This window comes from Danio aesculapii, chromosome 21 (assembly GCF_903798145.1).
Source record: "Danio aesculapii chromosome 21, fDanAes4.1, whole genome shotgun sequence".
Taxonomy (NCBI): Eukaryota; Metazoa; Chordata; class Actinopteri; order Cypriniformes; family Danionidae; genus Danio; species Danio aesculapii.
In genome coordinates this window covers 19028300-19040991 of record NC_079455.1, presented here as the reverse complement: position 1 = coordinate 19040991, position 12692 = coordinate 19028300, and the positions used below count along the sequence as shown (strand labels likewise).

Genomic DNA, 12692 nt, shown 5'->3' with positions numbered 1-12692 from the left:
TATGCACTTAAATGCACTGAGCAACTTTAAATCCTACGCGGCTCTTTTATGGAATTACCCTCCAATCCTTTTTTTCTGGTTCGTAAATCAGGCCCATGTAAATGAATCTGTCACTCAAGAATGATCAGAGATAGTAGTTTAATAGCTTTGGTACAAGGCTTAAATTGTTCATCTTGACAAATGCAGTTTGTGCTACAATGTGCCTTAAAATTGAAAACACAAGGATTATTTACTTGTCCTTTTACTTGTTGAAAGGGTCCACATTGTTGTTGTGTTGTGGTTGTCTTTGTCATGATGTAGAAAGGGTCTAAGTTGTTATCGTTTTGTGGTGATTCAGTGCTAAAAACTGTTGGAAATACAATGAAAATGGGAGAAAGCAAGCAGTAACATAACAAATTTGTTCATAATTAATGTTTTATGCCAAGTTAATTTTGTCGGTTTAAGATTATTATCAGCATTTAAACTGCTTTTTAAACCCCAAGCATCGAAAGGGTTTGATAGATTTTAACAGTCCATCTATTAGAACTCATTGTCAATGCTCGATTGGATGTTAACATCATTATGGCATCTTTTTTTAATACTCCGCAATTACCCTGTGGTTGAATGGTTAGCCAATGGACCTTCTGCTAGACATGAAAGAGGTAAATGGATCTTTAAATACACCATCACATGACCTTCACCCATCCAGCATGGCACCTTAAAATTGATATCAAACCTTACTTAAAAGCTTTACAAAGTGATTGCCAAACCACTGTCTTCCTTTATGGTCACCAGTGGAGTTGTAGAGCTCATCTCAATGCGTCTTTGTCAGTTCCAACTTCTAGTTGATTGTGAGGAAATGCAGTTGTCGAGTAAATCGCAGGCCATGTAGTATAAGAATTGCCTCTGTCGACTTCTCTCATCATTAGCGCTGAACAAGAGATGTATTCGTCAGAAGCTGCCGGGCGCCTCCAGCTAGATGCTGCAGTTTCTCCCTGAGGAGCCTGTCTCTGGTATCAGGGTGTCGTCACCTATAATCCTCAATAAACTGCCTTTGGAAAGTGGGAGCACGGAAGTTCTGACATATTCTTCAAAGTCATTGGTTCTTATTGCTCTGTTGCTGAGAAATGGATACAAGAATGTTTTTTTTTTCTTTTTAAATTATTCTTTTTTATTATTATAATAGGCCCTATGTGATTTATAGCTGATTAACCATGTGTGGAAGGATGATAACAGCCTTCTGAGCCTACCAGTAGGCGCAGAAGGCCCCTACGGGCCCATATTTATCAGCTGATAACCACTGATAATGCCCACTCAATCGAGTGATAACATTCAAATCAGCTGAAGTGACAGCCATGACTTAAAATGGTGAAAAATGGTCCTGAACAGGAAGTTTGGAAGTTCATTTTCAAAAATGACAGCATTAGTTCATAGCTAGAACAGTAATCAAATTTATATTAAATAAAATAAATCATCGTGCTTTTTCGTACAGTGCGCCTAAGTTATGAAATGACCTATCCACCAGCATCAGGAATGCTGTTTCTCGAATGTTTTCTTAAGACTCACCTTTTTACCGTTACTTTTAACTTAGATTGATTATTTTTGTTAATTTATCATCCAATTTTATTGAATCGTTCATATTTTATTGTGGTCTTTTTATTTTTTGACTGTTATTATTGTTGTGCTTTGTGCCTTGTATATCTGTTAGCTCTTTGGGACTGAGAAAAGCGCATTATAAATAAAGTGTATTATTATTATTATTATTATTATTATTATTATTATTATTATTATTATTATTATTATTATTATTAATATTAATATTAATATTAATAATAAAATAAAAATATCCACTACCGGTTTTGGGGTCAGTTTTATATTTATATATTTTTCAAGGAAATTATTCTGTTCATCAAGGTGGCATTTATTAAATGTAAAGAAATTGTTACATTATTTATAAAATGTTTTAATTATATTTTAGATATTTTATAATATTATTGTATGTAGTTTCGAATGAAATTATTACTCCAGTTATTATTGCTTTTATTACTGTTACCATTAATAATAATATTAATAATAACAATCATAATAATTAATATTAGAGTGATTTCTGAAGGATCATGTGATTCTAAAGAGTGGAGTAATGAAGACAAAAAATTATCTTTAAAATCATAGGAATAATTATTTATTAAATTAAATTATAAACCACTTTTGAACAGTTATTGTATAGTGCAATAACATCTCACAATTTTACAATTTGTACTGTATTTGTGAAAATAAATGCAGCCTTGGTGAGCAGGATAAGCTTATTTTAAAACATTTAAAAATCCTTCTGACCCCAAACTTTAGACCGGTAGTGTATATTTATTAGAGATCTACCTCAAAATGAGTCTTGTTCTTTTTAAATTATTATTATTTTGATTATATTAGAATTTCTAACAAAAAAGCACTCATGTTAAACAATATATCTCAGTGTAAATACTCCACAATTACTGTAAACTCAAGTGTGTTTGGATACAATTAAACTCTTTAAAATGCTTGAATTTAATTTAGTGTTTTCAAGGTTTGAAAAGTGCTTAGATGTTTGGATAAAGTGCTTGAAACTGCTTATAAATGTTATTGTGTTGCTTTTATAATAATTTGCATTACTAAGTAGATGATGATAATTAACTAATATAATAAATCTATTTTTTATTTTGAACTCTCGAATTCTGCCTGTTTTTATCTGCTCCTTTTAAAGAATCCATTTAACATCAGAGGTGCATGAAAGATGCATTGAACACTGCGAGTAAATGGCATATAAGAGAGTAGATGACTGTAATTCAATGTTGGGCTTTGGGTTTTTACTTTGAATCATATTGTATACTTTAGAATACTTGACATCTGATATAACATGAAGTATGTATATATGTGTAAATATACAATTTGCCAGACAATTTGTTTAAAAAAAATAAAAAAACCACCTTAAAGTGCTTAAACTGGACTTGGCCTGTCACAATAATCAATATATCAACGTATCGCACAACACATGGACATGACCTCAGTAATTTTTGATGATGCAATATATATCGCCCATACATAAAAAACAATTCTAACAACATTTTAGCTGATTGTGCGACATCTTTATCTCTGTTGGAGGAGTCAGTATGGTTAAACACTGTAGAATTTACTATATATTACTTTAGTCTATTTTAATGTGGTTGCCTGACAACTGAAAATAGATCTGGTAGCAGATATCGCAGCCTCTGTTACTTTTTTTTACCATGCACTTTTTTTTTGTTAATTTATTTTTTATTTGTTTAGGATATACATTTTCATATTCTGATCCCAGTGCCTAATTATTAAATTGTTAAAATGGCTAATTAATTATTATTAAAAATAAAATATTATGTGTTCTTTCTCTGAAAACTCACATGTACAGAGGTATTCACAGCCTTTGCTCAATACTTTGTTGATGCACCTTCGGCAGCAATTACAGCCTCAAGTCTTTTTGAATATGATGCCACAAGCTTGGCACACCTGTCTTTGGGAATTTTTGCCCATTCCTCTTTGCAGTACCTCTCAAGCTCTATCAGGTTGGATGGGAAATGACGGTGTACAGCCATTTTCAGATATCTCCAGAGATGTTCAATAGGATTTAGTTCTGGGCTCTGCCTGGGCCACTCAAGGACATTCACAGAGTTGTTGTGAAGCCACTCCATTGATATTTTGGTGATGTGCTTTGGGTCATTGTCCTGCTGGAAGATGAACCGTTGCCCCAGTCTGAGGTCAAGAGCACTCTAAAGCAGGTTTTCATTTAGGATGTCTTTGTACGTTGCTGCATTCATATTTCCCTCTATCCTGACTAATCATCCAGTTCCTGCTGCTGAAAAACATCCCCACAGCATGATGCTGCCACCACCATGCTTCACTGTAGGGATGGTATTATCCTGGTGATGAGCGGTGCCTGGTTTTCTCCAAACGTAATGCCTGGCATTCACTCCAAAGAGTTCAGTTTTAGTCTCATCAAACAAGAGAATTTTGTTTCTTATGGTCTGAGAGTCCTTCAGATGTATTTTGACAAATTCCAGGCTAGGAGTGGCTTCCGTCTGGCCGCTCTACCATACAGGCCTGATTGGTGAATTGCTACACAAATCTTCTCCTCTCTCCACAGAAGAACGTTGGAGCTCAGACAGAGTGACCATCAGGTTATTGATCATCTCCCTCACTAAAGCCCTTCTCCCCCAATCACTCAGCTTAGAACGGCCGGCCAGCTCTAGGAAGAGTCCTTCCACTTATAGATGATGGAGGCCACTGTGCTCATTAGAACTTTCAGAGCAGCAGAAATGTTTCTGTAACCTTCCCCAGCCTTGTGCCTTGAGACAATACTTTCTTGGAGGTCTACAGACAATTGCTTTCTTCATGCTTGGTTTGTGCTTTGACATGCACTGTCAACCCTGGGACCTTATATAGACAGGTGTATGCCTTTTCAAATCATGTCCAATCAACTGAATTTACCACAGGTGAACTCCAATTAAGCTGCTGAAACATCTCAAGAATGGTCAGTGGAAACAGAATGTACCTGAGCTCAATTTAGAGCTTCACGACAAAGGCTGTGAATACTTATGTACATCTGATTTTTTTTTTATTTTTTATAAATTTGCAACAATTTCAAAAAATCTTGTTTCACATTGTCATTATGGGGTATTGCGTGTAGAATTTTGAGGAAATTAATTTAATAAATTTTGGAATAAGGCTGTAACAAAAAAATGTGTAAATAGTGAAGCGCTGTAAATACTTTCCGAATGCACTGTATATTGTCATTCTGGCATTATAATGAGTGCAATAAAATGGTATTAAAATCACAATAATATTGTTTATCGCAATATATTTTGATGTAATATATCGTAAAACAAAAAGTAGATATTGTGACAGCCCTAAACTGGACTTTTGAAAAGTTGCAAGAACCTTGTAACAAAACTTTTCATGAGCTCATTCGAACAAACATGAAGCACTAGAAAAAGTCTCTAATAAGAGAGACCTTTTCCAACTCTGGATCTAAAGAATTCAGCATCTTTCTTATTATGGATTACAGAAAGGCAAGAGCACTTTATCACCTAAAAGCAAAAGTGCAGGGTTGGCCGTGCCACGTGAGCTACAAGTCTTTGTATAAGGTATAAGGCTGATATTCGAGAACACGTATTCGCTTGGATCAAAACAAAATCTGCGGCACGTTCAATCTCCCCCTCGACTCCATGAAAAATAAAGGAGGTGCACACAGGAGAACAGAATCAAAGGTTGAGGAACAAAGAGTCTTCGTGAATGGAACACAGCACCTCACAAACCTAAGAGACATTACTTAATGCCTTTTCAAAGTCCTGGCTAGCGGCGCTGGCAGCTCAAGCCTGTTATGAATGAGAAATCCAGCGACTGATGAAGAGAGAGCTACTAATAGTGAGAGCGAAATGCACCCCGGGGGAAGCCGAAAAGGCCGAGGGAGCTGACAGATCCAACCTCCTACAGAAAAGCTCCTGTCAGACGCCCACATTGACGTCGTCCCGATGGGAAGAGTTCTGGGCATTGAAAAGAGTGGGAAGAGAGCGAAAGCAAGAAGAGGTTACTGGCTCTATTTCTTTGCTGGCAGGGGGGATAAGAGTAGGTGTGGTGGAAGAGTCACGGAGGTGGTGCTCTTCTGAAAGCTGTGTCTCTTTCGTACCCTTTCCCTCTCACACTTCTCCGCCCTGGTTAAATTGACGGAAGAGCGGGAACATCATGACCTAGAGCTAAAGAGAGAGGTGAGCAAGTCAAAAATGTGTGCTCAAGCAGTCTTTCTCTGTCCTTTGGTGTTTGCTGTTGGGATTCGGAGGAAGGAGTCCAGGCGGCAGGGGAGAGAGTAATACTGTACGCTTTGGATTCAATGCTTTTGATTATCTTTGAGCATTGGACTTGCCATGACATGCTACACCCTCCACACCCCCCCTGCATTGCAAAATATAATATTAGTCAGCACGAAGCAATGTTGTGAACTGCTTTTTCTGTAGTGTGACACTTTTGTGAAACATAATGTTCAGCACTTTTTTGTGCTTGTTTGTCATTTGCATTTGATTTGCTCAGTGTTACTTTTTGTTTTGTTGTTGATTTCAAAATTGAGCAGAAATAGAAAAATACATCAGCAACCCATTTTGCAACCATATATTAAATATATTTTGTTCATTTTCAAATGTCATTTCTATAATGTCACTTGGTTTTTACTTTTAGTTGTAGATTATTGTTCATGTAATTATTTTTTTGACTTTTTCATTTTGTATTTCCCCCTTTACATTATTTTGTTTAAAAATATTCTTTTAGTTGACATTTTGGTTTTGATAGAATTTCCTTAAAAAAAAAATAAATACATAAATATATATATATATATATAAATAAATAAATAAATAAATAAATATATATATATATATATATATAGTATGCCACAAAAGTGAGTACACCCCTTACATTTCTGCAAATGTTTATCTATAACTTTTCATAGGACAACACTGCAGAAATGACTCTTTGACACAATAAATAGTAGTCAGTGTAAAGTTCGTTTAGCAGTGTAAATTTATTGTCCTCTCAAAACAACTAAAAATACAGCCAATAATAGCTGAACCCCTGGCAACAAAAGTGAGTACACCCCTAAGATAAAATGTACAACTTGAGCACATTTAGTCATTTTCCTTCCCCTGTGTCATGTGACTCATTAGTGTTACACTGTCCCAGGTGTCACCAGATAGCAGGTGAGTTAAATTTGGTATAAAAGCTCCTCCACTCTCTCAACCTGGCCACTCAAAGTTCAACATGGCACCTCATGGCAAACAGCTCTCAGAAGACCTGAAAAAACGAATTGTTGCTTTGCATAAAGATGGCCGAGGCTATAAGTAGATAGCCAACACTCTGAAACAATGTTGCAGCACAGTGGCCAAGACCATCCAGCGCTGGTCAAACCAAAATCTATAATTGTTGCATCCCTAATTGTTATGCAGTTCAAAATATAGCATATGAATGTGTTCGAATGTAGAAGAAGCCTACTTCAGCAATGCACTACTTTTGTTGTGCTTTGAAATACAACATCTAAATGTTTGTAAAAAAAAAAAAAAAAAAAAAAGCCACATTGTACAATGCAGCGATGTTAAATAGTTTCAAAATACAATATATTAACATTTTACTGTAGAAAAATACAACGTGGGTGTCTCGAGGAGCAAAAATACAACATATGGGCTCTTATATGCTGTTGTGTTATCATTCATATTGCAAGTCATATCTCTCCAGCCCCTCATTTGGGATGCTTTTCATGAACTGGACTCGAACTAATTGGATAACCCTACCATAGAGCAAAACAGATGGCAAAATGGGAAAATGTAAGTTTGTGTACTCCTGGTTGGAGAAAGACGAGTTTAAACAGTGGCTGAAGCCTGTCGCTGAAAACAGTCATGTAATTTATTCTTTCAAGGTTTGTTTCTTCCGAGCTTATATGAATTCTGTTGAACGGTTGTGCTCCATTCATGTATTTAACTACAACTGTTAAGTTAAAGTTAAAGGTTTGATACTGATTAGAATTGAAGTGGCGACGAGGCCTTAAAATATTCTGAGAAGGTCTTTAAAAAGTCTTAACAAGGTATTGAAATTTCCTTTAGGATTCCTGCATATACCCTGTCGTTTTTATTAAGTTTTTAGTATTATCTTGGCTACAAACAAAAATGCATAAACATGTTTCAGTTGAGGTTAGGACTGCACGATTAATCGAAAATAGATCGCAATCTTGATTTGAGCCTACACACAATCTTAGTTCAGCTTTTCTACGATTCAGCTAATTATATTTTCAAGGTCAGGAGAGAAGCATAAACACAGCCGCGCAAGTCTTCACATTGTTTTATATACAATGCTAAGCAACATGGACACATCCAAGTGGTGTTAAAAGTGTCACATACTGTATTTATGAGGTATAATAAACCCAAAAAATATCATTTCTATGTAATGACGCGAAATCATACGTGAGCTGACGCACTGTTTGTTTACTAAAAGTATGTGCGCGTGCCCACCAGTGATGACTACTTTAGTGAATAGAACCTGCATAAGCTGTGAATAACCAAAAATAAAGTTGCAAATAACGTTCAGTTTGTTGCAAACTGAACTCAGTGACGGCAACCATGACATGAGACACACTCTGCAGTGAAAGTGAAACCGAAAACACGCACATCATTTAAATGATTATAGAATTTTAAAGTTAGGATTATGACAAGCATTTGATGTTTTTCTTTGTTTATAAACACAAAGTGTTGTGCATGAAAATAAATGGTACTGGGTCAGTATAACTACTGTAGCCTATATAATGGTGAATATAATGCAGGAGGGAATCTGATAATGACTAATATCTCATTTTACCTGTAAAAATGGTCTAATAATGTTGTCAATGACAAATGTGAAGCATGTGTCTAAAACATAAGTCAACTTTTGAATCATAAATGATAATATTCTGATGGATTCACTTTACTGTGAATAAACAAACAGGACAAATTTAAAGTCTGTTCAAATCCACCATTCAAAGTCTATACAATTATTATTATTATTTTTTTTGTTGTTGCATTTTAAACAACAGTAGATCTACACATACTGTTGGCCTATTATTATTATTATTATTATCATTATTGTTTTACCATATGCTTGAGAACAACAATAATAATAATAATAGTCTGCTCATATTAACCATTATTTTACATCAAAAAAATCGTGAGAAAACCGTGATCTTGATTTTAAGCAAAATAAATTGATTCTCATTTTAGCCAGAATCGTGCAGCCCTAGTTGACGTTTCAGTAACACGATTTTAGTTAATGACTCATTCATTGTTGTTCCGTACTTGTTTGAAGAAAGAACTTGGGAGATAAAGCATTGTGATACCCACTGAAACATTCATTATATAGATGTTTTTTGCCACTAAGGCTCCTGCATTATTGCTGCTTAAGCTTAATACACCAAGTTAACGCAAGTAACTACAGATAAAACTATCAGCCAAATTAGTGAATGTAAAGAAATCCTTTTCTATCAGGCAGACCTTCTCTTTTTGTGTGAACTCTCTGTATATGATAACTGTAGCCATCCCTCTCTGAGGATTCTGTAAATGCTAACCACCATGTGTATTGTGGTGGAAACCCATAGTACAGTAGGTTAGAGTTTGACTCTCAGAAGACTGAAGTTGCTTATGCTGCGTTTTTGCTCATTGCACTAACCGTAGTCCTGTCAAGACTTTGAGGCAAGGGAGAGGGAGGGGGGGGGGTATCAGAGCGGAGCGGCTGCAGCTGCAGTGGAGTCAACACAGCCAGAGCGAGAACAGGCCAGCTCTGTCTGCATCACTGCTCCTGCATGCATGATCGCCCAACCACCTATATGCCAATCAGTAGCTTTTAATTGGGCAAAGGAGGGCAGAATGTCGCCTTTAGCAATCATAAAGAACTGCTCCATCATCTCCTCCCCCAGCTGCCTACACTGTCTTTCATGCGGTCGGAGTTTTGTTCTGTGTAAAGACATTTAAGCACTCTAGGGGTGCTTCAGAAATTAAAAAGCATACTCATGATTTTAGCCATCAAACTCTGACAACAAAAGCGCCGGTAAAAATGAGACCATACGATTAGTACATGCTGTTCCTGACTGGAACTGGATATCACATCTGTGTGAAGTCGTGCTTTTCTCTGGCTGTTTTTGCAGACTGCTAGGTCTTATGAAAATCACTTTTCCACCATGATTAATTTTTTTCCACCTTTCATCCTTTTTTTATATGGGATTGAAATGAAGAACATCCTGGCCATTGGTTTCTAGCTCTCCTTAAAAGTGGAAACCTACTAAAAACCCATTTAAACCAGTCTAAGCTGGTTTTAGCTGTTTTTTTCAGCCTTTTTGCTGGTTTTAGTGGGATTGAGTACTTTTCAGCATGTCATCCAGCTAAACCATAGCTTGGCCAGGCTGTGAAACAAACTAGACCAGTGGTTTTTCAACTGGCTCTGCTTTAGAAGCTAATTTTTACACTTGAGTAATGTTGAAGCTGGATCATCTTGACCAGCCTGGGAGACCATCTTAATCAGATAAACCTAGCTGTCTTACCTTAACCCAAATAAGACCAGCTGCCTACCCTGTTTTCTGGTCATACTTTTAAGAATTTTTTTTTATTTTTATTTTTTTCACACAAACTTTTTAAGCCACAAAAGACCCACCCCTGGTATTTACCTTCTGTATATTCTCAGAAGGTACAAGAGCTTTCACTGGCACAGTACATTCCTAAATGGTACACATTTGTACCTAACAGGTCTATATTGATACCTCAAAGGCCCCGATATACTTTATTTGATGGCTAAAAGAAGTTTTAAAATGCTGTGTGACACTACACTGTTTTCAAACACTCTAAAACCCCCACATTGCATCAGGTGGGGTTGTAAATGTGTAATTCATCCTGCTTATGTGTGTCTCCTAAAATGAACAAATGTGAGAGAGGAATAGTTTCATATACATCTGGCAAACAGCTTTCTCCCGCCTGTCACAGCCTGTGACGTGAAGCTCCACCTTGACCTGCTACAACATTTACATTTTATATTTGCCACAGACAGACGGAGAATAGTGTCACTGGTGTGCATACAGTCATAGAAAACAATGTTTAGAACTTTAAAAGACACGGTGAGACATGTTGGCACATCTTGTTTTGTGTGACAGCATCTTAATCCTAAAAAAATCTCTTTTCGAGCAATTGTACAGGTGCAGATACATCTGTACCAGCTCTGCTACTCTACTCTCCTGTGTATTCATGTTGCTAACTTGGTGGTGGTCTTCTCCTGTCTGACCTCCAAGAATATGAGATGCGAAGCACATTGAAAAAAATTCAGCATAAAAGACATGTGAATAAAGCTGTTTTCTTCAAAGTAGTCAAAGAGAACAAAATAGTCAGTTCCTCATTAACTGGCGCCAAATGTCAAAAGTAAAAATGCAATTTGCTGTGGTAGAAAAAGCTCCATGCATTTTTTTCTTTATTTAACATATGTCTTGCGTCTCAGAAGACAGTATGCCGAAACGCATGGTGGCATTTGAAGGCGTGAGACACAGAGCAAAGACGCTCTTGATGTTTTAAATTGTGCTCAGCCTGCTGGTGTCCATTCACAAACATTTTTACCGTCACACGATCTCTCAACAAAATCACATGACCTTTTTTTGATGTGCATACTGGAATTTGTCTGATAAAAGTGTTTCCATCGTAGTGGGCATCTTTTCTTATCGAAGAATTTTTATGCTCGTTTTCAAAATGTATGCACATCTTGGCGTTTCCATCAACTGTTTTTTATGCGCATAATAATAGGGGGATGGAAACGCAGTTATTGTCACTGACCAATGTTAGATCAAAGGTGTTTGAGCCAAAATAAACTCCTCCAAATAGTTTCCTTTGGTAAGCAGTTTCAGACTGCTAAATCAAACTTAGTTTTGGCCAGATTTTGATTGAAATTGCTTCATTTTAGTTTATTCTTTGACACGATTTATTTATTTATTTTTATTTTAGTGTCAAACTCGTTTGAAATGAGGAGTGGAACTTGTTTTAGCCTGATTTCATTTGAAATGTCATTGTTTCTATTATATTTTGGAGAAATTATATATTGTATATATTATATTGGCCATTTGAGTGCTTTTGAGTAGAAACAGATATGCTTTTTCGATTTGGAACCTGAGACTTTGCAGTATTTTTTTATTTTACATTTAGTCATTTAGCAGATGCTTCTGTCACTTATAATTTTGTGTCTGGTGAAAATGTTCAGATCTGGTGCAAGTGTTGGTTAAGAGAAGAAAGTTTTCTACAGGTGGTTTGTCAAGCCCACTCACCTTTGTGAGGTGTACTCAGTTTAGGGATTATTTTTGGTCTCGAGTGTGTCATATGAGAGAACAATTTATTTCGCACTCTAAAAATGGGTTGTTTTAACCCTAATTTGGGTATACAAAAATATGGACAAATACAAATAACCACTGTTTAATGTAAAAATAAACATGTTTAACCTAGTTGTTTGGTTTGTCCACATTTTACATAGGGTAGCATCTTTTAAAGTGTAGCTGCTGATACATAGCGGCAAAGCCGATCACTAGTATTAAGTTTACTAGAAAAGATTACTAGAAAAGAGTATATATTGATTTAACCCAGATACATACACTTCCACCAATTTATGCTTGTTTACCCTGAATATAATAATTCTTGGCTAAAGCCTGAGCTTCAAGGACCATTTGCGATATTCATTGAAAAAAAAGCACTTAGCATAACACACAGACCAGGCAGACAGCAAACCTCCCCCAACTGTGCCACTGTCCTTTTTTTTTCTGGTCCACACCTTCACCCCTACCTCTTTCCTTTCATCTCTGTCCTGTTTTCCTCCTCCTCTTCAGTCGTCTGTTACATAAAGTGGTCTGTAGTGGGCTTGGCACAGCAGAACTGAAGAAATACAACATGATATCACAAGCTACATCTTGAAGAGGGAGCTCATATAAGCCTATTGTTTTTTTTTTTGAGATTTTTCAAATGAACGGACCACCTTGTTGTTGTTTATTATCTGCAATTAAGTCTTCAGTTAAATTTGCGAAGCTTGAATTAGTACATTAGAGACATTGAGCTGATTATCCTATCTGACATTTTAATCAGGTTTTTTTGGGAGGCCGTGCTGCAAGTCAACTTGCCTTTTTTTTGTTC

The 12692-nt window shown here is 36.2% G+C and overlaps 1 protein-coding gene across 1 annotated transcript in view; it reads left to right on the top strand.

The window, feature by feature from the left end:
* pcxa (pyruvate carboxylase a) overlaps positions 1–12692 on the top strand; it is a 233831-nt gene that overhangs the window by 163215 nt on the left and 57924 nt on the right. The gene's annotated exons all lie outside the window — the stretch shown is intronic.